Source organism: Tamandua tetradactyla, chromosome 8, assembly GCF_023851605.1.
Source record: "Tamandua tetradactyla isolate mTamTet1 chromosome 8, mTamTet1.pri, whole genome shotgun sequence".
NCBI classification, from domain to species: domain Eukaryota; kingdom Metazoa; phylum Chordata; class Mammalia; order Pilosa; family Myrmecophagidae; genus Tamandua; species Tamandua tetradactyla.
Genome location: NC_135334.1, coordinates 33,284,485 through 33,311,900, shown reverse-complemented (window position 1 = coordinate 33,311,900; position 27,416 = coordinate 33,284,485). Strand labels below are relative to the sequence as shown.

The 27,416-nt window shown below is 38.7% G+C and overlaps 1 protein-coding gene and 1 pseudogene across 10 annotated transcripts in view; one reads left to right on the top strand and one right to left on the bottom strand.

Moving 5' to 3' along the window:
- The window catches only part of C8H11orf65 (chromosome 8 C11orf65 homolog), a 239,768-nt gene that overhangs the window by 118,999 nt on the left and 93,353 nt on the right, over positions 1–27,416 (bottom strand). The gene's annotated exons all lie outside the window — the stretch shown is intronic.
- Positions 688–10,463, top strand: LOC143643844 (neuroplastin pseudogene; annotated as a pseudogene).

Genomic DNA, 27,416 nt, shown 5'->3' with positions numbered 1-27,416 from the left:
GTGTTTTCAGCAGAAATATGCCAAAGATAGAAACAGAGGAGAGGGTAGACCAATTTTAAGGTATTTCTAATTAAGTAATGGGTGAAAGTAGTATACTGAGTCTTCAGGAGCAAGTATCTTCCAGACAGGAGAAGAACATGCCACAGAGACTGGCAAAGTACCATTGTATGGAGGAACTTATTAAGTATTTATTAAATAAAGAAGTGAATAGATATATTCTAAGAATGTATCATCTCACATGAGGACCTGACCTATCTTTAAGGCTGATAACCCTTGAAGACCTTAATTCTCAAGGAGGACAGATACCCACTAGGAACACAGAAATTTCCTGATTATGTCTCAAGGCATTATGGTTTCCCCTGTATGACACTGAGAATGTTGATCTCAAATTTTGAGAGGAATTGCTATAGCTATAAACTTAGTGAAATTCTAACATAGGAAATGCTGGCTCTGAAACTAAAGACCTCAAAGCTAGGTGGAGAACTGTGAAATTACATACTTCAGACATCAGTCAGTACTATAAAAATAATCAACTCTAGATTTCTGGGAAGATGGTGGTATAGGATAGGCTGAATTCACCCCGGCTCCAAGGAACAACTAGAGAAGTGGACAGAAAAATGACTGGGGCAACAGTCTCAGTGTACAAGTTACTGATAGGGTATTCTACATTATAAAGAGAGTACCTGGATGAAAAAGCTGAGGGATGGGGACACAGAGAGTGGTGTAAATGGGTTCAGTCAGGACTCCACTGGGGATAAAATGCTGTGCCCAGGAAAGGTCTTCCCAGGCAGCTAACTTGGGATATCAGTCCCCTCAACTAAGCAGCCTGGAGCTCATTTGGGGAACCTCAAAACCAGTAAACATGTTTTTCCTGCTCATCTAGCTGGCGCACAGAGCCTATTGCTCCCGCTGCTGTACTAAGGCCTGGAGCCCTCAGGAGGACAAGACAGGTAGGTGGGGACAAAGAAGTAGGCCACACCCCACCATTCCCAGCACTCTTACACTGCCATGCCCACCCCACACCCATATCCCACCCCACACCACGGCTCTCCCATGCACTGTCATGCCCGAGGCACAAGCGCAGGCATACCCCACCCACCCCGCACCCCCAGATACAAGGATAAGATTAAGAAATATGACCCATCTATTTGCTGCATACCAATCAAAAGAAAGCAGGAGTAGCTATACTAATATCAGACATAATAGACTTTAAATGTAAAGACATCTGTGCTGGTTTGAAAGGATTTATAGACCCTAGAAAAGCCAAGTTTTAATCCTAATCTTCCTTGTGGGAGTAACCATTTCTTCTAATTCTTATTCAGTACCATAGGTTGGACACTTGATTAGGTTAATCTCCACAGAGATGTGACTCAATCAATTGTGGGTATTAAACTTGATTAGACAGAGACATATCTCCACCCATTCAATGTGGGTCTTGATTAGTTCACCAGAATCCTATAAAAGAAGAAGTATTTTGGAGAAAGCTTCAGAACACTGCAGAACCATGAAGCAGAGAGTCCACCAGCCAGTGACTTTTGGAGATGAAGAAGGAAAACACCTCCCAGGGAGCTTCATGAAAGGAGGCCTGGAGAGAAAGCCAGCAGATGCTGCCATGTTTGCCATGTGCTCTTCCAGCTGAGAGAAAAATGCTGAATGTCATCAGCCTTCTTGAACCAAGGTATCTTTTCCTGGATGCCTTAGGTTGAACATTTCTATAGACTTGTTTCAGGTGGGACATTTTCTCAGCCTTAGAACTGTAAACTAGCAACTTATTAAATTCCCCCTTTTAAAAGCCATTCCATTTCTTGTATATTGCATTCCAGCAGCTGGAAAACTAGAACAACATCATAAGAGACAAGGAAGACAAGTTTTACTGAGCAGAAGTTGAAGCCCTCCATTCTTCAGGTATGATAGTAGTTGTTAAATTCATTGATTATGGAAACTATGAAGAGGTGCAACTAAGCAACATCAGGCCAATTCAAACAGAGGCATGGGAAGAAGAAAGTACCTATGACCAAACTCTTGAATTCCGCAGAGGAGGTGATGGTCTTCCAAGATGATCAATTCGGCCAACCCAGTGGTTTTACCAACTATCTCAGGCTCAGAAATAACATGAAAATAATCTTTCTGAAGAAAGGAACCATTAACTGCAACAACTAAACCTCCTGCTTCCCCTTCAGAGCAAGAGCAGGCATGATGGATATTATTATTTGAAGAAAGAAAAAGCAGATTTGGAAAGAAAAGAAAAAGATTCAACCCTTACAGAAAATGGGGAAAAAATAAGTTAAATAAAGGAAATGCCTTTTACAAATGAAAAGAGAGAGAGAGAGTCAGACAGACAAGGAAGGACACTCCATATTAACAAAAGGGACACTTCATAAAAAAAAAAACAAACAATCATGAACATTTATGCTCATAGTCAAGGAGCTCCAAAGTACATGAGACAAACATTGGCAAAACTGAAGGGAGCAATAAATGTCTGAACAATAATAATGGGAAAGTTTAATACACCACTCTCCTCTATAGCTAGAACAATTAGAGGATCAACAAGGAAATAGGGGACTTAAACAATTTGATAAATGAATTAGACCTAACAGACATATATAGTTGCACCCCAAAACACCAGGATATACATTCTCTAGTGCTCATGGAACCTTCTCCAGGATAGTTCATATACTGGGGCACAAAACAGGTCTCTATAAATTTAAGAAGACTGATATTATGCAAAACACTTTCTCTGAACACAATGGAATGAAGCTGGAAATCAATAACCACTAAAGAACCAGAACTTTCACAAATATATGGAGATTAAATAAGGCACTCTTAAACAATCAATGGTATAAGAAGAAATTGCTAGAAAAATTAGTAAACATCTGGAGACAAATGATAATGAGAATACAATATATCAGAACTTATGGGATGCAGCAAAATCAGTGCTTAGAGGGAATTTATTGCCCTAAATGTCTATATTTAAAAAGAAGAAAGAGCAAAAATCCAGGACTTAACTGCTCACCTGGAAGACCTGGAGAGAGAAAAAGCAAACTAACCCAAAAGCAAATAGAAGAGAAACAGAAATAGAATACAGAAATTTCTTCTAAATTAAAGCAGAAATAAATGAATTAGAGAACAACAACAACAAAAACAAAAACAATATAAATAATCAACAAAATCAAAAGTTGGTTCTTTGAGAAAATCAGTAAAATCGATGAACCCCCTACTAATGCTGACAAAGAAGAAAAGAGAGAAGCTGCAACCAAATAAAATCATAAATGAGAGGGGGTTCATTATCATGGACTGTTCTACTTTGCTAGCTGCTGGAATGCAACACACCAGAGATGGACTGGCTTTCAATAAAAGGGGATTTATGTAGTTAATGTATACTTCTTCAGAGGAAAGGCAGCTAAGTTTCAACTGAGATTCTTTCTTATGTGGGAAGGCAGAAGGTGATCTCTGCTGGCTTTCTCTCCAGGCCTCTGGGTTCCAACAAGTTTCCCCAGGGTGATTCCTTTCTGCATTTCCAAAGGCCTGGGCTGAGCTGCGAGGGCTGAGATGAGGTATGCTGAACTGCTTTGGCTGTGCTACTTTGAGCTCTCTCATTTAAGCACCAGCCAATTAAATCAAACATCATTCACTGCAGCAGGGATGCTTCCTAGCTGACTGCAGATGTAATCAGCAACAGATGAGGTTCACATGCCATTGGCTCACGTCCATAGCAATAGAACTAGGCACCTTCACCTAGCCAAGTTGACATCTGAACCTAACTACCACACGGACCTGAAGAAATAAAAAAACATAGAAGGATACTATGAACCACTATATTCCAACAAACTAAACAACTTAGATGGGCTGGACAAATTCGTAGAAACACACAAACAACCTACACTGACTCAAGAAATAGAAGACCTCAATAAACTAGTTACAAGTAATGAGATTCAATCAGTCATCACAAATCTTCTGCAAAGAAAAGCCCAGGGCCAGATGGCTTCACAGGGAAATTTTATCAAACATTCCAAAAAGAACTAAAACCAATCCTGCTCAAGCTCTCAGAAATTTTTCAGGAAAAAGGAACACTACCTACTCATTTAATGAGGTTAACATCACTCTAATACCAAACTAGGTAAAGATGCTACAAAAAGGAAAACTAAACACCAATCTCTCTAATGAATATAGATGCAAAAATTCTCAAGAAAATATCAGCAAATTGATCCAGTGACACATCAAAAGAATTATATATCATGACTAAATGGGGTTTATACCAGGAATGCAAGGTTAGCTCAAAACAAGAATATCAATCAATGTAATAAAGCACATTAATAGATTGAAGGGAAAAATCACACGATCATCTCGATTAATGCTAAAAAAGTACTTAACAAAATTCAGAACTTTTTTTGAAAAAAAACTTCAAAAGATAGGAATTGAAGGAAACTGTCTCAATATGATGAAGGGTGTATTTGTTTGTTTGTTGGAATACAATATATCAGAGATGGAATGGCTTTTATAAAGGGAGTTTATTACAAGTTACAATTCTAAGGCCATGAAAATGTCCAAATTAAGAGAACAAGAAGAGGTTACCTTCACTCAAGAAAGGCCGATACCGTCTGGAACACCTCAGTGAGTTGTGAAGGCACACAGCTGGCATCTGCTGGTCCTTGTCAGTTCCACCACTTCCAGCTTCAGATGCCAATGTTTTCCTCTTTAAGCATTGCAGGCCTTCACTTAGCTCCTCTGAGGCACAATTCCCTTGCTTATCATCTCATGGGAAGGCACATGGCAAGGTCTGCTGGGTTCTGCCCATATCTGGGCATCTCCTCTTGTTGTTAGCATTCCATGCATCTCCAAACATCCATGTCTCTGTCAGCTCTCAAGCAACAGTTTTCCAAGCATCTACATCTGAGATTTCTCCAGTATGTTTCTCCTTTTAAAGGACTCTAGTAAACTAATTAAGGCCTACCTTGAATGGGTGGAGTCACATTTCCATCTAATCAAAGGGTCACATCCACAACTGGGAGTCCCACAACTTCATGGAGATAAGCAAATCAAAAGTCTTTCCACCCTACAATACTGAATCAAGATTAAAGCATGGCTTTTGAGGGGTATGTAATGGTTTCAAACCAGTATAAAGGGCATATATGAAAAACCCATAGCCATCATTGTACTCAAATGATGAGAGATTTATAGCCTTCCCCCAAAGATCAGAAATGAGACAAGGATGCCCTCTGTCACCACTATTATTCAACATTGTAGTAGAAGTTCTAGTTAGAGCAATCAGGCAGGAAAAAAGCATCCAAATCAGAAAGGAAGAAGTAAAACTTTATTATTTGCAGATGACATGATACTATACTTTGAAAATCCTGAGAAATCTATGAAAAAACTTCTTCAGATAATAAACAAATTCAGGAAAGTGGTAGGATACAAGATTAATGTGCAGAAATCACTGATGTTCCTATACACAAGGAATGACCTAACTGAATCAATTAAGGAAAAAATTCCATTCAAAATAGCAACTAAAAGAATTAGGTATCTAGGAACAAACCTAATCAGGGATGTAAAGGACCTGTACACAGAAAACCACACAATATTGCTAAAAGAAATCTACAAAGATCTAAGCAGATGGAAAAACATTCCTGTCATTGGATAGGAAAGTTAAATGTAGTTAAGATGTCCATTTTACCTAAATTGATCTACAGGTTCCATGCAATACCAATCAAAATTTCAAAAACTACTTTCTACTTTGAAGACTTGGAAAAGCTAGTTATCAAATTCTATTGGAAGGGAAAGAGACCTTAAATAGCTAAAAATAACCTCAAAAGGAAGGACTAACAGTTTCTAAATTTAAAGCTATTACTAAACCACAGTGGTCAGACAGCATGGTACTGATACAAAGAAGTATTGACCAATGGAATTGAAGAGTGCAGAGACAGACCACCGAATCTATGGTCAACTGATCTTCAACAAGGTCTCCATATCCATTGAACTGGAACAAAATTGTCTTTTCAATAAATGGGCAAGGGAGAGGTGGACATCAATAGCCAAAAGAATGAAAGAGGACCCTTACCTTATACCCTATACAAAAATTAACTCAAAGTGGATCAAAAACCTAAATATAAGAGCCAATACCATGAAACTCCTAGAAGAAAACATAGAGAAACATCTTTAAGACCAAGTAACAGGAGGTAGTTTCTTAAACTTTGCACCCAAAGCACAGGCAACAAAAGTAAAAATAGATACATGGAGAACTCCCCAAAATTAAATGCCCCTGTGTTTCAAAGTGCTGCCACCAAGTTGAAGATGCACCCAAATCAATGGGAGAAAATATTTGGAAATCACATATTGGGCAAAGTTCTGATATCCCATATACATAAGGAAATTATACAACTCAACAACAAAAGGACAAACAACCCAATTATAAAATGGGCTAAAGTTATGAACAGGCATTTATCTGAAGAACAAATACAGATGGCTCAAAAGCACATGAAAGATGCACATTTTCTTTAGTTATAAAGGAAATGCAGATCAAGACTACAGTGAGATACCATCTCACACCTATAAGAATAGCTGCTATTAAACAAACAGGAAACTACAAACGTTGGAGAGGATGTGGAGAAATTGGGACACTTATACTCTGCTGATGGGAATGCATAATGGTACAGCTGCTATAGAAGACAGTCTGGCGGTTCCTTAGAAAACTAAATACTGAGTTACCCTATGACCTGGCAATACCACTACTCGGTATATACCCAGAAGAGCCGAAAGCAGTGACACAAACAGAGATTTGTACACCGATGTTCACAGCAGTACTATTCAGTCACTAAAAGATGGAAACAGTCCAAATGCCCAACATAAACATTTGTTTATCAACAGATGAGTGGATAAACAAAATGTGGTATATTCAGATGATGGAATATTATGTAGCAGTAAGATGAAATGACCTTGAAGCATATGACAATATGGAGGAATCTTGAGGACATAATGCTAGTGAAACAAGCCAGACACAAAAGGATAGATACTGTCTGATTTCACTATTATGACCTTGGTAAAGGTAAACTAAGAGGCTTTAAATACAGAGTATAGGGGACCTACAGATACACAGAAGCTAGAGATGGGTAAATGGTTAGCTAAAGAAGTTGAATATATAAGGGAATGGTTAGGAGTGAAGGCATTTTTAGTGAGTTTATAAGTAATATTGCCATATTGAAGGTAAACATGATTGAAAAGGGTTATATAGAGCCATGTATCCCAACAATTAACACTGCAAATATAAATAAGTTCTTGTCTGAACTTCAAAGGTATGATTCTTGTACAAAGAGTCAATAATAGACAGGAATAGGAAGAAAATTACTATTGCATGCTATGGTCTATATTTAACAGGAAGATATCAACAATACCACAGCAACACCAGGGGTAAATAATTGGGTGGGGTGGGGCAAGAGCTAAGGGGAGGTTTGAATTTTCTATCTGGTGAGAGTTTATTGGTTATTTTATTCTTTGGGAGCAATAAAAACTGTCTAAAAATGAATGGTGTTGATTGTACAACTGAGATAATGTGGGACATGGATTGTTGTCTTTGGACATTACACATGATGCCCAATGAATGAAGGTGGCTGAATAATAATTGACTGAGAAGTAGATTGGCAAACTGTTGTGTATATACATGATAGAATATTGGGCACTATAGAAAGGAAAAAAGTTGTGCAACGAGGTGAATGAACCTATAACACAATCTAACTCAATCTGTCTGGACAGTTAATTTAAACAACCCAAACACAAGGAGCCCAGAATGGGAATGAGGGCTTGTAATTTTGCATAGCTTAATTTTATACCCTGATACATCCGAGAGTATGATGGGCAGATAATTTTAAAAGTATAAGTAAAGATTACAAGGGCAAGATGGTGGCTTAGTGAGTTGTGGAATTTAGTTTGTCCTCCAGAGCAGCTAATAAACAGTCAGGAACAGTACAAAACAACAGTTTGGGCTACATCAGTAACCAGACACATCATACCCCAGTCTGGACAAGCTGGACTGGCTGAAACCCCACACAGAACTGGAGAGTCTGCTGAAATTAAAGGCACCACACCACTTTACACTGGTGGGAAGCAGCAGGCAGACAAGCACCACATGCTGGGCAAGACAGGAAAAAACAGAGTCTAGAGGCTTCTTAGGAAAGTCTGGCAACCTGCTGGGTCTCACCCTCAGCAAAAACTGATGTAGGTGACTCTTTCCTCCTGAGACGTGAACTAGTCCAGTCAGCGAAATCTGACTGAGGTCTATAATATCTGAGGGAGAGCCATTTCAAATAATAATTAAAAAAGGGCTCCTTATAGGCAGGGGAAGAAACATAAAAGCAAGAACTGAAAAATTCTGATGAATTAAACAGAACCTATGCTAGAGGTCTAGAATAAGTTGAACTGAATGTCAAAGAACAGATAGAGAACAAAGCCATCCAGCAAGAAAATCCTAGGTAAAAGAGTGAAAACAACCTCCAGAAGAAACTAATTAAGGAAATCAATGCCTAGACACCAGCAAAATAAACAAGTCATACCAGGAAAATCAATGGTATGGCCCAGTCAAAGGAACAAACTAACAATTCAAATTAGATACAGGAGTTGAAACGACTAATTCAGGATGTTCAAATAGAGATGGAAAATCTCATCAAAAATCAAATCAATCAGTTGAGGAAGTCTATAAAGAAGGCACTGTGCAAATTAAAAGAAGAAATTTAAAGTTAAAAAAAAACAAATCACAGAACTTATGGGAATGATAGGCACAGTAGAAGAGATGGGAAAAAAAGGAAACCTACAAGGACAGATTAGAAGAGGTAGAAGAAAGGATTAATGAACTAGAGGACTGGAAATCTGAAATTCAACACAGAAAAGAAAATATAGAGAAAAGAATGGAAAAATATGAGCAGGGTCTCAGGGAGTTGAATGACAACATGAAGTGCACAAATATACATGTTGCAGGTGTTCCAGAAGGAGAAGACAAGGGAAAGGAGGAAAAAAACTATGGAGGAAATAGTCATTGAAAATCTCCCATCTCTATCAAAGTCAAACTTGCAGATTCAAGAAGCATGGCATACCCCAAATAGAATAGACCCAAGGAGGCATACTCCAAGATACTTACCAATCAGACTGTCAGATGTCAAAGAGAAAGAGAGAATTTTGAAAGCAGCAAGACAAAAGCAATCCATCACATACAAGGGAAGCCTGATAAGATTGTGTGTGGATTTCTCAGCAGAGACCACGCAGGTGAGAAGGCAGTAGTATGACATACTTAAGATTCTAAAAGAGAAGAATTGCCAACCAAGAATTCTATATCCAGCAAAATTGTCCTTCAAAAATGACTGGGAGATTAAAACATTTTCGGACAAACAATCACTGAGAGAATTTGTGATGAAGAGACCAACTCTGTAAAAAATACTAAAGGGACCACTGCAGGCAGATATGGAAAGGCAGGAGCGAGAGGTCTGGAGACAAGTGTAGAAATAAAGAATATCAATAAAGGTGAAAAAAGAAAAAAAATTAAATATGACATATAAAAATCCAAAAGACAAAATAGTAGAGAAATTACTGCCCTTACAGTAATAACACTAAATGTTAATGGATTAAACAGAATCAAAAACAGAGACTGGGAGAATAAATAAAAAAACAGGACCTATCTATATGTTGACTACAGGAGATTCATTTTAGAACCAAGGACAAAAATAGGTTGAAAGTGAAAGGTTGGGAAAAGACATTTCATACAAATAACAATCATATCCCTTGCTCACTCCCTTGCTCACTCCCTTGTGCACTTGCCTGCCCCCTCCCTCCCTGTCTTTCCCTCCCGGGCCCAGGCTCTGGCCCTGACCCATTCACTTTTTGATCTTCTGCTAGGAATGATGTCAGGCTCTTTGCCCTCCAGTGCCCTGGCCCTCGCTGTTGCTGGTGTCTGGCTCCCTCCTTCCAGGGCCAGGCGCCACTCAGAATGCTGCTCCTGACACCACTAGCCATAAGCAGAGTGAGAACAAGAATGAAGGGCAGGATGCCATGATGTACTGCAAGTCAGTTGGCTATCCCCACCCAGACTGGATATGGCACAAGAAGAATGGTATGCTCCTGGAGATTGTCAATACCTCTGTCTGGTTCTTTATCATCAACAAGAAAAATTATACTGAGTTGAACATTGTGAACCTCCAGATCACAGAAGACCCTGGAAAGTATGAATGTAATCCTACCAACTCCATTGGCTCTGACTCTGTCATCACCATCCTCAGGGTGCAGAGCCACCTGGCCCCATTCTGGCCTTTCTTGGGAATTCTAGCTAACATTATCATCCTTGTGGTGATCATTGTTGTGTATGAGAAGAGGAAGAGGCCAGATGAAGTTCCTGATGATGAATGACCAGCTGGGCCAATGAAAACCAACTCTACCAACAATCACAAAGATAAAAACTTGTGCCAGAGAAACACAAATTAAGTGCTGCTTATAATATTTTAAGGTCCCTGAAACTGGTGGGAACAGGACCTGCTAAATTTTATGCTTGGACCTCTTTGGTTCTAAAACTACATTTTTTCCCCTTTTGAAGCAAGCAACACCACAATGACTGTCTGAAGCATGTCTTATTTAGCCTATTCTGTAAGGATGACCTAGCCAGATACATTTTAAACAATACTTCAGGGTAGAAGGTGTAAACTATTTTGGATTTGATATGCTGTGCATGTTGCTATTTTTCTCCCTTTGTTAAAATATTTAAATAGGCTTCCGGGTCAAGATGGCGGCTTAACAATGTGCGCGTTTTAGTTCGTCCTCCAGAACAACTGCTAAATAACCAGAAACAGTTCAGAACAGCTCCTGGGGCCACGTCAGTGACCAGACACACAGCGTACCCCAGTCTAGACCAGCTGGACCGGCTGCGAGCACCCCCCAAAACCGTGAGTTCCCAAAGCTGCGGCGGCCAGCGCCCCTCCCCCACAGGCCATTTCCCAAAGGGGAAAGGAAAGGACTTTACCAGCAGCAGTGACTGGGCACAATCAAATGCCAATTGTGGAACTAATTAACAAATTCTGACTACTAAAAATAGGCCCCCAGCTTAGGTGAACCCGATCAAAGCGGAGGTTGCTCATTTTTGCCCCAGCACCAAGGGGGCAGGACTGACAGAAAAAGGGGGAAAAAAAAGAAGGAAACAGGTTTTTGTGGCTGTGTATCTACAAAGGCTTGACTGCCTCTGGATACAGCGGCAGGACTTTTCAGGCTGCAACTGCCCCAGGCATAGGCAGAAGTAAGCTCTTTTGGGGGCTTATCTGGAGCCTGTGCCTTCCCCAGGGGAGGGGTGAAGGCCCACCCAGGTGGAATCCCTCCATCAAGGAATTCAGACACCAGTGCATGGTAATTTGAAGCCATTAAAACCAGCCTACAACCTCTCCTCTGTCTCCAACAAACCCCCAGCCAAAGTTAAAGGTACCGCATCATCTTATGCTGGTGGGACCTACAGTCAGACAAGCGCCACATACTGGGCAGGATAAGAAAAACAGAGTCCAGAGACTTCACAGGAAAGTCTTTCAACCTGCTGGGTCTCATGCTCAGTGAAAACCGACGCAGGTGACTCTTTCCTCCTGATAGGAGACCAGTTTGGTCTGGGAAAATCTGACTGGGGTCTATAATATCTAAGCAGACCCTCCTAAGTGTATGTGGGGGGAAGGTACCACACAAGCAGGGCAAGAAACAAGAAAACAAAAACTGAAAAATTTTCCTCTGTTAAACAAAACTTAAGCTAAAGGTTCAGATAAAGCTGAACAGAATGTCAAAGAACAGATAGACAACAAATTCATCCAGTAAGAAAACCCTAGATAAAAGAAGTGAAAGCAATCTCCAGAATAAACTAATTAAGGTAATTAAATGCCTAGATGCCAGCAAAAAATAACAAATCACACTAAAGAAACTGAAGATATGGCCCAGTCAAAGGAACAAACCAGCAAATCAAATGACATACAGGAGCTGAAACAACTAATTCAGAATATACGAACAGACATGGAAAACCTCATCAAAAACCAAATCAATGAATTGAGGGAGGATATAAAAAAGGCAAGGAAGGAACAAAAAGAAGAAACTGAAAGTCTGAAAAAACAAATCACAGAACTTATGGAAATGAAAGACACAGTAGAAGAGATGAAAAAAAACAATGGAAACCTACAATGGTAGATTTTGAGAGGCAGAACATAGGATTAATGAACCGGAGGACAGAACATCTGAAATCCAACAAGAAACAGAAACTATAGGAAAAAAATGGAAAAATATGAGCAGGGACTCAGGGAATTGAAAGACAATATGAAGCGCATGAATATACATGTTGTGGGTGTCCCAGAAGGAGAAGAGAATGGAAAAGGAGGAGAAAAACTAACAGAGGAAATTATCACTGAAAATTTCCCAACTCTTATGAAAGACTTAAAATTACAGATCCAAGAAGTGCAGCGTACCCCAAAGAGAACAGATCCAAATAGACATACTCCAAGACATTTAATAATCAGAATGTCCAAGGTCAAAGAGAAAGAGAGGATCTTGAAAGCAGCAAGAGAAAAGCAATCCATCACATACAAGGGAAGCCCAATAAGACTATGCGCAGATCTCTCAGCAGAAACCATGGAGGCGAGAAGACAGTGGGATAATATATTTAAACTATTAAAAGAAAAAAACTGCCAACCAACAATTCTATATCCAGCAAAATTGTCCTTCAAAAATGAGGGAGAAATGAAAACATTTTCAGACAAAAAATCACTGACAGAATTTGTGACCAACAGACCACCTCTGCAAGAAATACTAAAGAGAACACTAGAGACAGATACGAAGACAGAAGAGAGAGGTGTGGAGAAGAGTGTAGAAAGGAAGACTATGAGTAAAGGTAAAAGGAAGGAAAATTAGATATGACATATAAAATCCAGAAGGCAAAATACTAGAAGAAAGTACTACCCATACAGTAATAACACTGAATGTTAATGGATTAAACTCTCCAATCAAAAGACATAGTCTGGCAGAATGGTTTAAAAACAGGACCCATGTATATGCTGTCTCTACTCAAAGGTCATGAGGCCAAGGACACAAATGGACATTTACATGTTTATAGCAGCATTATTAACAATGACCAAGTGATGGAAACAGCCAAAATGTCCATCAACAGACAGTTGACTAAACAAACTGTGACATTTACATAAGATGGAATATTATGCAGCTATAAGACAGAATAAAGTTATAAAGTATGTAACAACATGAATGGACCTTAAGGACATTATGCTGAGTGTGATTAGTCAGAAACAAAAGGACAAATACTGTATGGTCTCACTGACATGAACTGACGTTAGTGAATAAACTTAGAATATTTCCTTGGTAACAGAGACCATCAGGAGATAGAAATAGGGTGAGATATTGGGTGATTGGAGCTGAAGGGATACAGATTGTGCAACAGGACTGAATATAAAATCTCAGATATGGACAGCACAATACTACCTAACAGTAATGTAATTATGTTAAAACACTGAATGAACCTGCATGTGAGAATGATAGATGGAGGAGGACTGGAACATAAATGAAATCAGAAAGAAAGATAGATGGTAAAGATCGAGATGGTATAATCCAGGAATGCCTAGAGTGTATAATAATAGTGAAATGTACAATGTACAAATTTAAGAAATGTTTTTGCCTGAGGAAGAACAAAGGAATGTCATTATTGCAGGGTGTTGAAAATAGATGATAATTAATACTTTAAAATGTCACCTTATGTGTGAGACTAAAGCAAAAAATGTTTATTTGTTACAAAATTTATATTTTGACTAGAGCATTTCCTACTATAACTCATGTAGATAGTTTGACTGAATGTCTTAAGTACTTAGAATCTCAGGTAGGACATGAGATTTTGTTGGTTTGTCCAGAGTGATGCCCCGATGAATCCCAGAGTGATTTGTTCAGTGACTGGAAAAGTATTTGCAAGCCCCCTTCGGGGAATGGTGAGAGTGGGGAGAAATTCAACTTCCCCAAGTTGAATTCTTGATATTCTCACAAGCAGTGTGGACAACCAAAGCTATAGGCTGAGCCCCCAGGCTTGGGGTTTGTTCACATGAAACTTAACCCCACAAAGGATAGGTCAAGTCTACTTAAAATTTAGGCCTAAGAGTCACCCCCAAGAGAGCCTCTTTTGTTGCTCAGATGTGGCCTCTCTCTCCAGCCAACACAACGAGCAGTCTCACCAGCCTTCCCCTCTCTGCGTGGGACATGACTCCCAGGGGTGTGGACCTTCCTGGCAACGTGGGACAGAGATCCTGGAATGAGCTGAGACTCAGCATCAAGGGACTGAGAAAAACCCTAGAATGAGCTGAGAATTAACATCAAGGGATTGAGAGAACCTTCTCGACCAAAGGGGGAAGAGTGAAATGAGACTAAGTGTCAATGGCTGAGAGATTCCAAACAGAGTTGAGAGGTTATCCTGGAGGTTATTCTTATGCATTAAGTAGAAATCACCTTGTTGTTCAAGATGTAGTGGAGAGGCTGGAGGGAACTGCCTGAAAATGTAGAGCTGTGTTCCAGTAGCCATGTTTCTTGATGATGATTGAACAATGATATAGCTTTCACAATGAGACTCTGCGAATGTGAAAACCTTGTGTCTGATGCTCCTTTTAGCTACTATATCAGCAGAAGAGTAGAATATATGGAATAAAAATAAATAATAGGGGGAACAAATGTTAAAATAAATTTAGTTTGAAATGCTAGTGGTAAATGAAAGTGAGGGGTAAGGGGTATGGTATGTATAATCTTTTTTTTCTCTGTTATCGTTTCATTTCTTTTTCTGTTGTCTTTTTATTTCTTTTTCTAAATTGATGCAAATGTTCTAAGAAATGATGAATATGCAACTATGTGATGATATTAAGAATTATCGATTGTATATGTAGAATGGAATGATCTCTTAATGTTCTGTTTGTTAATTTTTTTAATTAATAAAAAAAGTTAAAAAAAAAAAAAGGCAATGGTTTGCGGGGTGCTCTTCAGCAAGTAGTTACAGGACAGATCCTCTCTTGTTTTTTCTACTGGCTGCTTCAAAATATAGGAACAGATAGTATGGTCCAGATAAGTCCTGGCACCTAGCCCAGCCTCCCCAGAACATCAGATAGTTCAATTTCCCTACTCCATATTACTGACAGACTATTCCAATATGAAAAATTTAGAATTGCCATAGCCCAAACACCCATAAAGAGAGGAATGGAAAAGATCAATGTTGATGGTGGAGTTATACAGAGAAGATAGTATTTAACCAATGAATTTGAATGATGAATCATTAAATTGATATCTTTTTTAGTCTCCAGTATTTTAGAGCACCTAAAAGCAAAAACCTAAAATTGTGAAACTGTAGCCCATGTCAAAGCCTGAAATATGTTCTACTACTAATTGTGGTGCTGTGCTTTGAAATTTATAGATTTTTTGAATATATGTTATTTTCCACAAAAAAAGAGGAAAAAAAAGTCAATTGTGATGCTAAAAAAATATTTAAGCCTTCTAGCCTCCTGTATTCTGGAGCACCTGGAAGAAGAACATGAGTGGATCATATGGTGGCCCATGACAAACTCTGGGATCTGTCCCGTAGCTACTTGCTGAAGAGTGCTTTGAAAACTATTGTTTTTTTATTTCTTTGCTTTGTATATATGTTATACTATACAATAAAAAAAGTTAAAAAAATATTTAAATAGAAGTGAAAAGGTCCTCTGAGGATCAGATCATGCTGCATGCATCATTTTTTACCTAATGCAATGGTTAAATTGGCAAAATACTCTAAAATGCACTGCTGCCATCTAGGGACACTTTTTTTTGTAAAGTACAGCAAAATCTACAGATATATATATATATATATTTGGGTAGGAGAAATCTAAAATAAAGTAAATGCTTGTTTCATTAAAAAAAAAAATAACAACCAGAAAAGAGCAAGAATACTATACTAATATCCAACAAATTAGACTTCAAATGTAAAAACAATTAAAAGAGACAAAGAAGGACACTATTTATTAATAAAAGGAATAATTCAACAAGAAGATAAAACAATAAATATTTATGCACCAAGTCAGTGTGCTCCAAACTACAGAGAACCCATAAAGAAACAGAGAATCTGAATAACTCAATAAATGAACTAGACTTAATTCACATTTATAGAACATCACACCCTACAACAATAGGATACACATTTTTCTCAGGTGCTCATGGATCATTCTAAAGGATAGACCATATGTTTGGTCACAAAGCAAGCCTCAATACATTCTAAAATATCGAAATAATACAAAACACTTTCTTGGATCATAACAGAATGAACTTGGAAATCAATAACAGGCCAAGGGTCAGAAAATTCACAAATACATGGAGGCTAAACACCACACTCTTAAACAACCACTGGGTCAAGAAAGAAATTACAAGAGAAATCAGTAAATATCCCAAGACAAATGAAAATGAAAAAACAACTATAACAAAATTAAGGGGGTGCAGCAAAGGCAGTGTTAAGAGGGAAAAGTATTACCTTAAATGTGTATATTAAAAAAGAGCAAAAATTAAGGAATTAGGGTGGGCCACAGTGGCTCAGCAGGCAAGAATGCTTGCCTGCCATGCCAGAGGACCCAGGTTCGATTTCTGGTGTGCGCCCATGTAAAAAATAAATAAATTTAAAAAAAAAGAAAGCATTGCCTTGATGATCCTTGATTTAAAAAAAAAAAAATTAAGGAATTAACTATTCACTTGGAAAACCCAGAGAAAGAACAGCAAACCCCAATGCAAACAAATAGGAAGAAATAATGATGATTAGAGCAGAAATAAATGAAATTGAGAACGTGAAAACAATCGAGAAAATCAACAAAGCTAGAAGTTGGCTGTTTGAGAAAATCAATAAAATAGATGGACTGTTAGCTAGATTGACAAAAAGAAAAAGAGAGAGGATGATTACAAATAAAATAAAAAATGGTAGAGGAAATATAACCACTGACTCTGCAGAAATAAAGAAGGTAATGAAGGATACTATGAACAACTATATGCAAACAAACTAGATAACATAGATGAAATGGACAACTTTCCAGAAAGGCATGAACAACCAACATTGAAGAAAGAAATAGATAACCTCAGCAACCAATCACAAGTAAAGAGATTAAATCAGTCATCAAGATGCTCCCCCAAAAAAGAAAAATCCAGGACTTCCGGAGAAGATGGCGGCTTAGTAAGACGCGCGGATCTTAGTTTCTCCAACAGGACAGCTACTAGGGGAGTAGAAACGATACAGAACAGCTCCCAAAGCCACGACAGAGATAAAAAAGACAGCATACCCCATCCTGGAATGGCTGGCTGGCTGAGAGAACCGGCTCTGGTGAGATCACTGAGGGGCGCGGGCTTCACCGGGCGGGGCGGCAAGCGGCCGGAGTCACTCCCTTCCCCCTTCGCGGACCAGCTGGGAGAATTGGACAGGCGGTCCCCTCAAACCACGGCGGCTGGCGCCCACACGACACACAGCCCCCCGGAACAACTGAGAGAATTGGATCGGAGATCCCCAGGCCGCGGAGAACGGCGACGGAGGGGGGGCCCTTCCAAACCCATGACTCCCCGGGAACGTGCACTCTCCCGGGAGGGCCGCTGTGGCTGGCGCCCTCCCGCCTAGCTTGGCGCCCCGGGCCGACTAGGAAACTCGGACGGGCGCTTTCCCGGGCTGCGGCAGCCAGCGACCCTCCCCACGTTCGGACCCCGGGCCAGCTGGCACTCTTCCAAGTCGCTTCGGCTAGCAAATCTCCCGAACGGCGAGAGTTTTCCAAAGTTAAAGGACCCACAGCAGCTTTTACTGGTGGGACCCGCAGACAAACGTGGGCCATGAGCGCCACCTACTGGGCATGATAAGAAAAACAGAATCCAGAGATTTCACAGAAAAATCTTACAACCTTGTTGGGTCCGACACCCAGGGAAATCTGACTAAATGCCCAGATGCCAGCAGCAGAAGATAACTGTCAACGCTCAGAAGATTGAGAATATGGCCCAGTCAAAGGAACAAACCAATAGTTCAAATGAGATACAAGAGCTGAGACAACTAATGCTGAATATACGAACAGAAATAGAAAACCTCTTCAAAAATGAAATCGATAAATTGAGGGAGGACATGAAGAGGACATGGGCTGAACATAAAGAAGAAATAGAAAAACTGAAAAAATAAATCACAGAACTTATGGAAGTGAAGGATAAAGTAGAAAAGATGGAAAAAACAAAGGATACCTACAATGATAGATTTAAAGAGACAGAAGATAGAATTAGTGATTTGGAGGATGGAACATCTGAATTCCAAAAAGAAACAGAAACTATCGGGAAAAGAATGGAAAAATTTGAACAGGGTATCAGGGAACTCAAGGACAATATGAACCGCACAAATATACATGTTGCGGGTGTCCAGAAGGAGCAGAGAAGGGAAAAGAAGGAGAAAAACTAATGGAAGAAATTATCACTGAAAATTTCCAACTCTTATGAAAGACCTAAAATTACAGATCCAAGAAGTGCAGCGCACCCCAAAGAGATTAGACCCAAATAGGCGTTCTCCAAGACACTTACCAGTTAGAATGGCAGAGGTCAAAGAGAAAGAGAGGATCTTGAAAGCAGCAAGAGAAAAACAATCCATCACATATAAGGGAAACCCAATAAGACTATGTCTAGATTTCTCAGCAGAAACCATGGAAGCTAGAAGACAGTGGGATGATATATTTAAATTACTAAAAGAGAAAAACTGCCAACCAAGACTCCTATATCCAGCAAAATTGTCCTTCAAAAATGAGGGAGAAATTAAAACATTCTCAGACAAAATGTCACTGAGAGAATTTGTGACCAAGAGACCAGCTCTGCAAGAAATACTAAAGGGAGCACTAGAGTCAGATACAAAAAGACAGAAGAGAGAGGTATGGAGAAGAGTGTAGAAAGAAGGAAAATCAGATATGATATATATAATACAAAAGCCAAAATGTTAGAGGAAAATATTATCCAAACAGTAATAACACTAAATGTCAATGGACTGAATTCCCCAATCAAAGACATAGACTGGCAGAATGGATTAAAAAACAGGATCCTTCTATATGCTGTCTACAGGAAACACATCTTAGACCCAAGGATAAACATAGGTTGAAAGTGAAAGGTTGGGAAAACATATTTCATGCAAATAACAACCAGAAAAGAGCAGGAGTGGCTACACTAATATCCAACAAATTAGACTTCAAATGTAAAGCAGTTAAAAGAGACAAAGAAGGACACTATATACTAATAAAAGGAACAATTAAACAAGTAGACATAACAATCATATATATTTACGCACCAAACCAGAATGCCCCAAAATACGTGAGGAATACACTGCAAACACTGAAAAGGGAAATAGACACATATACCATAATAGTTGGAGACCTCAATTCACCACTCTCATCAATGGACAGAACATCTAGACAGAGGATCAATAAAGAAACAGAGAATTTTAATAATACAATAAATGAGCTAGACTTAACAGACATTTATAGGACATTACATCCCACAACAGCAGGATACACCTTTTTCTCAAGTGCTCATGGATCATTCTCAAAGATAGACCATATGCTGGGTCACAAAGCAAGTCTGAACAAATTTAAAAAGATTGAAATCATACACAACACTTTCTTGGATCATAAAGGAATGAAGTTGGAAATCAATAATATGCGGAGTGCCAGAAAATTCACAAATACGTGAAGGCTCAACAACACACTCCTAAACAACGAGTGGGTCAAAGAAGAAATTGCTAGAGAAATTAGCAAATACCTCGAGGCGAATGAAAATGAAAACACAACATATCAAAACTTAAGGGACGCAGCAAAGGCAGTGCTAAGAGGGAAATTTATTGCCCTAAATGCCTATATCAGAAAAGAAGAAAAGACAAAAATGCAGGAATTAACTATCCATTTGGAAGAACTGGAGAAAGAACAGCAAACTAACCCCAAAGCAAGCAAAAGGAAAGAAATAACAAAGATTAGAGCAGAAATAAATGAAATTGAAAACATGAAAACAATAGAGAAAATCAATAAGGCCAGAAGTTGGTTCTATGAGAAAATCAATAAGATTGATGGGCCCTTATCAAGATTGACAAAAAGAAGAAGAGAGAGGATGCAAATAAATAAGATCAGAAATGGAAGAGGAGACATAACTACTGACCTCACAGAAATAAAGGAGGTAATAACAGGATACTATGAACAACTTTACGCTAATAAATACAACAATTTAGATGAAATGGACGGGTTCCTGGAAAGACATGAACAACCAACTTTGACTCAAGAAGACATAGATGACCTCAACAAACCAATCACAAGTAAGGAAATTGAATCAGTCATTCAAAAGCTTCCTAAAAAGAAAAGTCCAATACCAGACGGCTTCATATCCGAATTCTATCAAACATTCCAGAAAGAATTAGTACCAACTCTCCTCAAACTCTTCAAAAAAATCGAAGTGGAGGGAAAACTACCTAATTCATTCTATGAAGCCAACATCACCCTCATACCAAAACCAGGCAAAGATATTACAAAAAAAGAAAACTACAGGCCAATCTCTCTAATGAATATAGATGCAAAAATCCTCAATAAAATTCTAGCAAATTGTATCCAACAACACATTAAAAGAATTATACATCATGACCAAGTAGGATTCATCCCAGGTATGCAAGGATGGTTCAACATAAGAAAATCAATCAATGTAATACACCATATCAACAAATCAAAGCAGAAAAATCACATGATAATCTCAATTGATGCAGAGAAGGCATTTGACAAGATTCAACATCCTTTCCTGTTGAAAACACTTCAAAGGATAGGAATACGAGGGAACTTCCTTAAAATGATAGAGGGAATATATGAAAAACCCACAGCTAATATCATCCTCAATGGGGAAAAATTGAAAACTTTCCCCCTAAGATCAGGAACAAGACAAGGATGTCCACTATCACCACTATTATTCAACATTGTGTTGGAGGTTCTAGCCAGAGCAATTAGACAAGAAAAAGAAACACAAGGCATCAAAATTGGAAAGGAAGAAGTAAAACTATCACTGTTTGCAGACGATATGATACTATACGTCAAAAACCCGGAAAAATCCACAACAAAACTACTAGAGCTAATAAATGAGTACAGCAAAGTAGCAGGTTACAAGATCAACATTCAAAAATCTGTAGCATTTCTATACACTAGCAATGAACAAGTGGAGGGGGAAATCAAGAAACGAATCCCATTTACAATTGCAACTAAAAGAATAAAATACCTAGGAATAAATTTAACTGAAGAGACAAAAAACCTATATAAAGAAAACTACAAAAAACTGCTAAAAGAAATCACAGAAGACCTAAATAGATGGAAGGGCATACCGTGTTCATGGATTGGAAGACTAAATATAGTTAAGATGTCAATCCTACCTAAATTGATTTACAGATTCAATGCAATACCAATCAAAATCCCAACAGCTTACTTTTCAGAAATAGAAAAACCAATAAGCAAATTTATCTGGAAGGGCAGGGTGCCCCAGATTGCTAAAAACATCTTGAGGAAAAAAAACGAAGCTGGAGGTCTCATGCTGCTGGACTTCAAGGCATATTATGAAGCCACAGTGGTCAAAACAGCATGGTATTGGCATAAAGATAGATATATCGACCAATGGAATCGAATAGAGTGCTCAGATATAGACCCTCTCATCTATGGACATTTGATCTTTGATAAGGTAGTCAAGCCAACTCACCTGGGACAGAACAGTCTCTTCAATAAATGGTGCCTAGAGAACTGGATATCCATATGCAAAAGAATGAAAGAAGACCCATATCTCACACCCTACACAAAAGTTAACTCAAAATCGATCAAAGATCTAAACATTAGGTCTAAGACCATAAAACAGTTAGAGGAAAATGTAGGGAGATATCTTATGAATCTTACAATTGGAGGCAGTTTTATGGACCTTAAACCTAAAGCAAGAACACTGAACAAGGAAATAAATAAATGGGAACTCCTCAAAATTAAACACTTTTGTGCATCAAAGAACTTCATCAAGAAAGTAGAAAGACAGCCTACACAATGGGAATCAATATTTGGAAACGACATATCAGATAAAGGTCTAGTATCCAGAATTTATAATGAGATTGTTCAACTCAACAACAAAAAGAAAGCCAACCCAATTACAAAATGGGAAAAAGACTTGAATAGACACCTCTCAGAGGAGGAAATACAAATGGCCAAAAGGCACATGAAGAGTTGCCCAATGTCCCTGGCCATTAGAGAAATGCAAATCAAAACCACAATGAGATATCATCTCACACCCACCAGAATGGCCATTATCAACAAAACAGAAAATGACAAGTGCTGGAGAGGATGCGGTGAAAGAGGCACACTTATCCACTGTTGGTGGGGATGTCAAATGGTGCAACCACTGTGGAAGGCAGTTTGGCGGTTCCTCAAAAAGCTGAATATAGAATTGCCATACAACCCAGCAATACCATTGCTGGGAATCTACTCAAAGGAATTAAGGGCAAAAACTCAAACGGACATTTGTACACCAATGTTTATAGCAGCGTTATTTACAATTGCAAAGAGATGGAAACAGCCAAAATGTCCATCAACAGACAAGTGGCTAAACAAACTGTGGTATATACATACGATGGAATATTATGCAGCTTTAAGGCAGGATAAACTTATGAAGCATGTAATAACATGGATGGACCTCGAGAACATTATGCTGAGTGAGTCTAGCCAAAAACTAAAAGACAAATACTGTATGGTCCCAATGATGTGAATCGACATTCGAGAATAAACTTGGAATATGTCATTGGTAACAGAGTTCAGCAGGAGTTAGAAACAGGGTAAGATAATGGGTAATTGGAGCTGATGGGATACAGACTGTGCAAGAGGACTAGAGACAAAAACTCAAAAATGGACAGCACGATAATACTTAATTGTAAAGTAATCATGTTAAAACACTGAATGAAGCTGCATCCGAGCTATAGGTTTTTGTTTTGTTTTGTTTTGTTCTTACTATTATTACTTTTATTTTTTTTCTCTATATTAACATTCTATATCTTTTTCGGTTATATTGCTAGTTCTTCTAAACCAATGCAAATGTACTAAGAAACGATGATCATGCATCTATGTGATGATGTTAAGAAGTACTGATTGCATATGTAGAATGGTATGATTTCTAAAAAAAAAAAAAAAGGACAGCACAATACTACCTAATTGTAATGTAATTATGTTAAAACACTGAATGAAGCTGCATCTGAGGTATAATTTTTTTTTCTTATATATTTTTGTATTTTTTATTTTTATTGTTTCTCTATATTATCATTTTATTTCTTTTTCTGTTGTCTTGCTATTTCTTTTTCTAAATCGATGCATATGTACTAAGAAATGATGATCATACATCTATGTGATGATATTAAGAATTACTGATTGCATATGTAGAATGCAATGATTTCTAAATGTTGTGTTAGTTAATTTTTTTAATTAATAAAAAAAAAAAGTTGATGGATCTAGGGGTGCATAGGTGGTTAAGTGTTAGAATGCTCGCATGCCATGTGTGAAACCCAGGTTTGATTCCCAGTCCTCATACTGCGCCACCCCCAGAAAAAAAAAGTTGATGTATCTGGGTATCTGGGTAAGAGCTACATTGGAGTTTTCTGTATGGGGTTGATATTATTTATGCAACTGTCCTGCAAGTTTCAAGTTATTTCAAAATACATTTTTTTTTAATTGGGAGAAGATGGCAGAGTAGAGCAGGCTATATTCACTCCTGTTCCATAGAATAAGAGAGGGGACAGGAAAAATTGACCAGAAATACAGTCCCAGTGTGTGAATGATTGAAGAGGGCCTTCAATATTTCACAGGGAGGAAAGAGGCAAGGAGACCAGGAAGGGAAGAGAAAGGTATGTGTGCTGGTTTGAAAGTCTTATGTACCCCAGAAAAGCCATGGATTAATCCTAATCCAATCTTTTGGAGGCAGTCATTTCCACCAATCCTTATTCAATATTGTAGGGCAGAAACTATTGATTAGATTATCTCCATGGAAATGTGGCGCCCAATTGTGGGTGTAATCTTTTGATTAGATGAAGATGTGTGACTCCACCCATTCTAGTTGGGTCTTAATTAGATTACTAGAGTATTTAAAAGGGGAAACACTTGAAGAAACCTCAGAAACAACAGAGACTGCAGAGAGAGAGCCAACAGAAACTTCAGGGCTGACAGACAGCAGAGACATGGATGTCTGGAGATGCTTGGAGCTCAGCAGATATTGCCATATGCCTTTCGATGAAATCTTAAGCAAGCCTGAATCTGGAGAGAGCCAAAGAAAGCCAAAACATGAAAGCCAGCCCCAGAGAAGCAAAGTGAGGAGCCACAAAAGCAGAGGCTTAAAAAAAAGCAGCCCAAGAGCAAGAAACTAACAGATGCCAGTCACATGACTTCTCAACTGACAGCTGTTCTAGACCCATCAGCCTTTCTTGAGTGAAGGTAACCTTTTGTGGGTGCCTTAATTTGGAAACTTTTACTTCCTTAGAAACATAATCTTGTAACTTACTAAATTCCCCCCTTTAAAAGCTGTTCCAGTACTGGTATATTGCATTTTTTCTGGCAGCTTGCAAACTAACCAGTGGGTCTGACTGGCCACGGGAGGTAGCGCACAGGGAAATGCAGATCCAAGGGAGAAGACTGTCTCTCTGCTCTAGTATGCCTCAGCTGCTGCAGGGGAAATCTCCCCATGCAGTCCCTCAGCCGGCAGCACCCATGAATAGCACAGGCATGCTTAGCTGACCAGCACGAAAAGCCACAACCCTGGGCACTGGGATCAATTGCCATGACAGGTACCATGAATAGCCAACCCATTGGGCACAGTGAATGGTAGACATGCCAGGGGCTGGGCATTGTGATCAGCTGCTCTAGCAGGACAACACAATTGGCTCAGCCAAACCACTGCCAGATGCTAGGAGTAGGCCCTCCATGGTGCACTCCATCTTCCCAGCCAGCTGCTGCAGTCAGGGAGGGGCAGGCCTTAGGGGAGGAAGTGCCTCAAGAGTGCCACCTAGTAAGAAGAAGTGGTAAGTACAGTCTGACAATCAACCTATATGCTTAGTATTTTTTTAAATTTAATTTTCTATACATTTTTTTACTAATAGTATTTTATATGTTTATATTATCTGAGTTCTGAGTTCATTCCCAATATATCTTGGGGTGACTCCTCCTGACTTCAGTGCCTACTATTTCTGAGGTTTGGTTTGTTTCTTTTTAAAACTTTTTTTTTGAGGGGTTGTGCATAGGCTGGGAGCTGAGCGTTGTTCTCCAATGTGGCAGGCGGGCACATTGGATTAAACTCTCCAATCAAAAGACATAGTCTGGCAGAATGGATTGAAAAACAGGACCCATCTATATGCTGTCTGTACTCAAAGGACATGAGGCCAAGGACACAAATGGACATTTACACACCAATGTTTATAGCAGCATTATTAACAATTATCAAGACATGGAAACGGCCAAAATGTCCATCAACAGACAGTTGGCTAAACAAACTGTGACATTTACAGAAGATGGAATATTATGCAGCTATAAGACAGAATAAAGTTATGAAGTATGTAACAACATGAATGGACCTTAAAGACATTATGCTGAGTGTGATTAACCAGAAACAAAAGGACAAATACTGTATGGTCTCACTGATATGAACTGACATTAGTGAATAAACTTGGAATATTTCCTTGGTAACAGAGATCATCAGGAGATAGAAATAGGGTAAGATATTGGGTAATTGGAGCTGAAAGGATACAGATTGTGCAACAGGACTGAATATAAAAACTCAGAAATGGACAGTACAATATTACCTAACTGTAATACAATTATGTTAAAACACTGAATGAAGATGCATATGAGAATGATAGAGGGAGGAGGGCTGGGGCTTAAATGAAATCACATGAAAAGATAGATGATAAAGATTGAGTTGGTGTAATCTAGGAATGCCTAGAGTGTATAATGATAGTGACTAAGTGTACAAATTTAAAAAATGTTTTTGCATGAGGAAGAACAAAAGAATGTCATTACTGCAGTGTGCTGAAAATACATGGTACTCAATAGTTTAAAGTTTCAACCAATGTGTGAGACTAAAGCAAAAAATGTTTATTTGGTACAAATCTATACTTTGACTAGTGCATCTCCTAATATAACTTATGTAGATAGTTGATTGAACACCTTAAGTACATGGAACTTTGTATAGGACATGCGATTTTGTTGGTTTGTCCAGGTGATGCCATGATGAATCCCAGAGCGATCTGATCAGTGAGTGGAAAAGTATTTGCAAAGTCCCCTTCAGGGAATAGTGAGAACGGGGGAAAACTCAACTTCCCCAAGTTGAATTCTTGATATTCTCACAAGCAGTGTGGACAACCAAAGCTATAGGAAGAGCCCCCAGTCTTGGGGTTTGTTCATATGAAACTTAACCCCACAGGGGATAGGTCAAGCCTACTTAAAACTAAGCCTAACAGTCACCCCCAAGAGAACCTCTTTTGTTGCTCAGATGTGGCCTCTCTCTCCAGCCAACACAGCAAGCAGACTCACCACCATCCCCCTGTCTACATGGGACATGACTACCAGGGGTGTGGATCTTCCTGGCAGCGTGGGACAGAAATCCCAGAATGAGCTGAGATTCAGCATCAAGGGATTGAGAAAAACTCTAGAATGAGCTGAGACCCAGCATCATGAGATTGAGAAAACCTTCTTGACCAAAAGGGGGAAGAGTGAAATGAGACAAAGTGTCAATGGCTGAGAGATGCCAAACAGAGTCGAGAGGTTATCCTGGAGGTTATTCTTATGCATTAAGTAGATATCACCTTGTTATCCAAGATGTAATGGAGAGGTTGGAGGAATCTGCCTGAAAATGTAGAACTGTGTTCCAGTAGCCATGTTTCTTGATGATGATTGTATAATGATATAGCTTTCACAATGTGACTGTGTGATTGTGAAAACCTTGTGTCTGATGCTCCTTTTATCTACCTTGTCAACAGATGAGAGGAACATATGGAATAAAAATAAATAATGGGGGAACAAATGTTAAAAAAGATTTAGTTTGAAATGCTAGTGATCAATGAGAGGGATCAGTAAGGAGTATGGCCTGTAAAATTTTTTTTCTGTTTATTTTTGTGCTGTCTTTTTATTTCTTTTTCTGAATTGATGCTAATATTCTAGGAAATGATCATGATGATGAATATGCAACTATGTGATGATATTGTGAATTGCTGAGTGTATGTGTTGGGAATGTTTCTTGTAATTTTTTTTAATTAATAAAAAATTAAAAAAAAAGAGTAGGAGAAAGATCAAAGGTGACAGTGGAGTTATAGAGAAGGTAGGGTTTAACAAATGAGTATGATTGCTGAGACATTA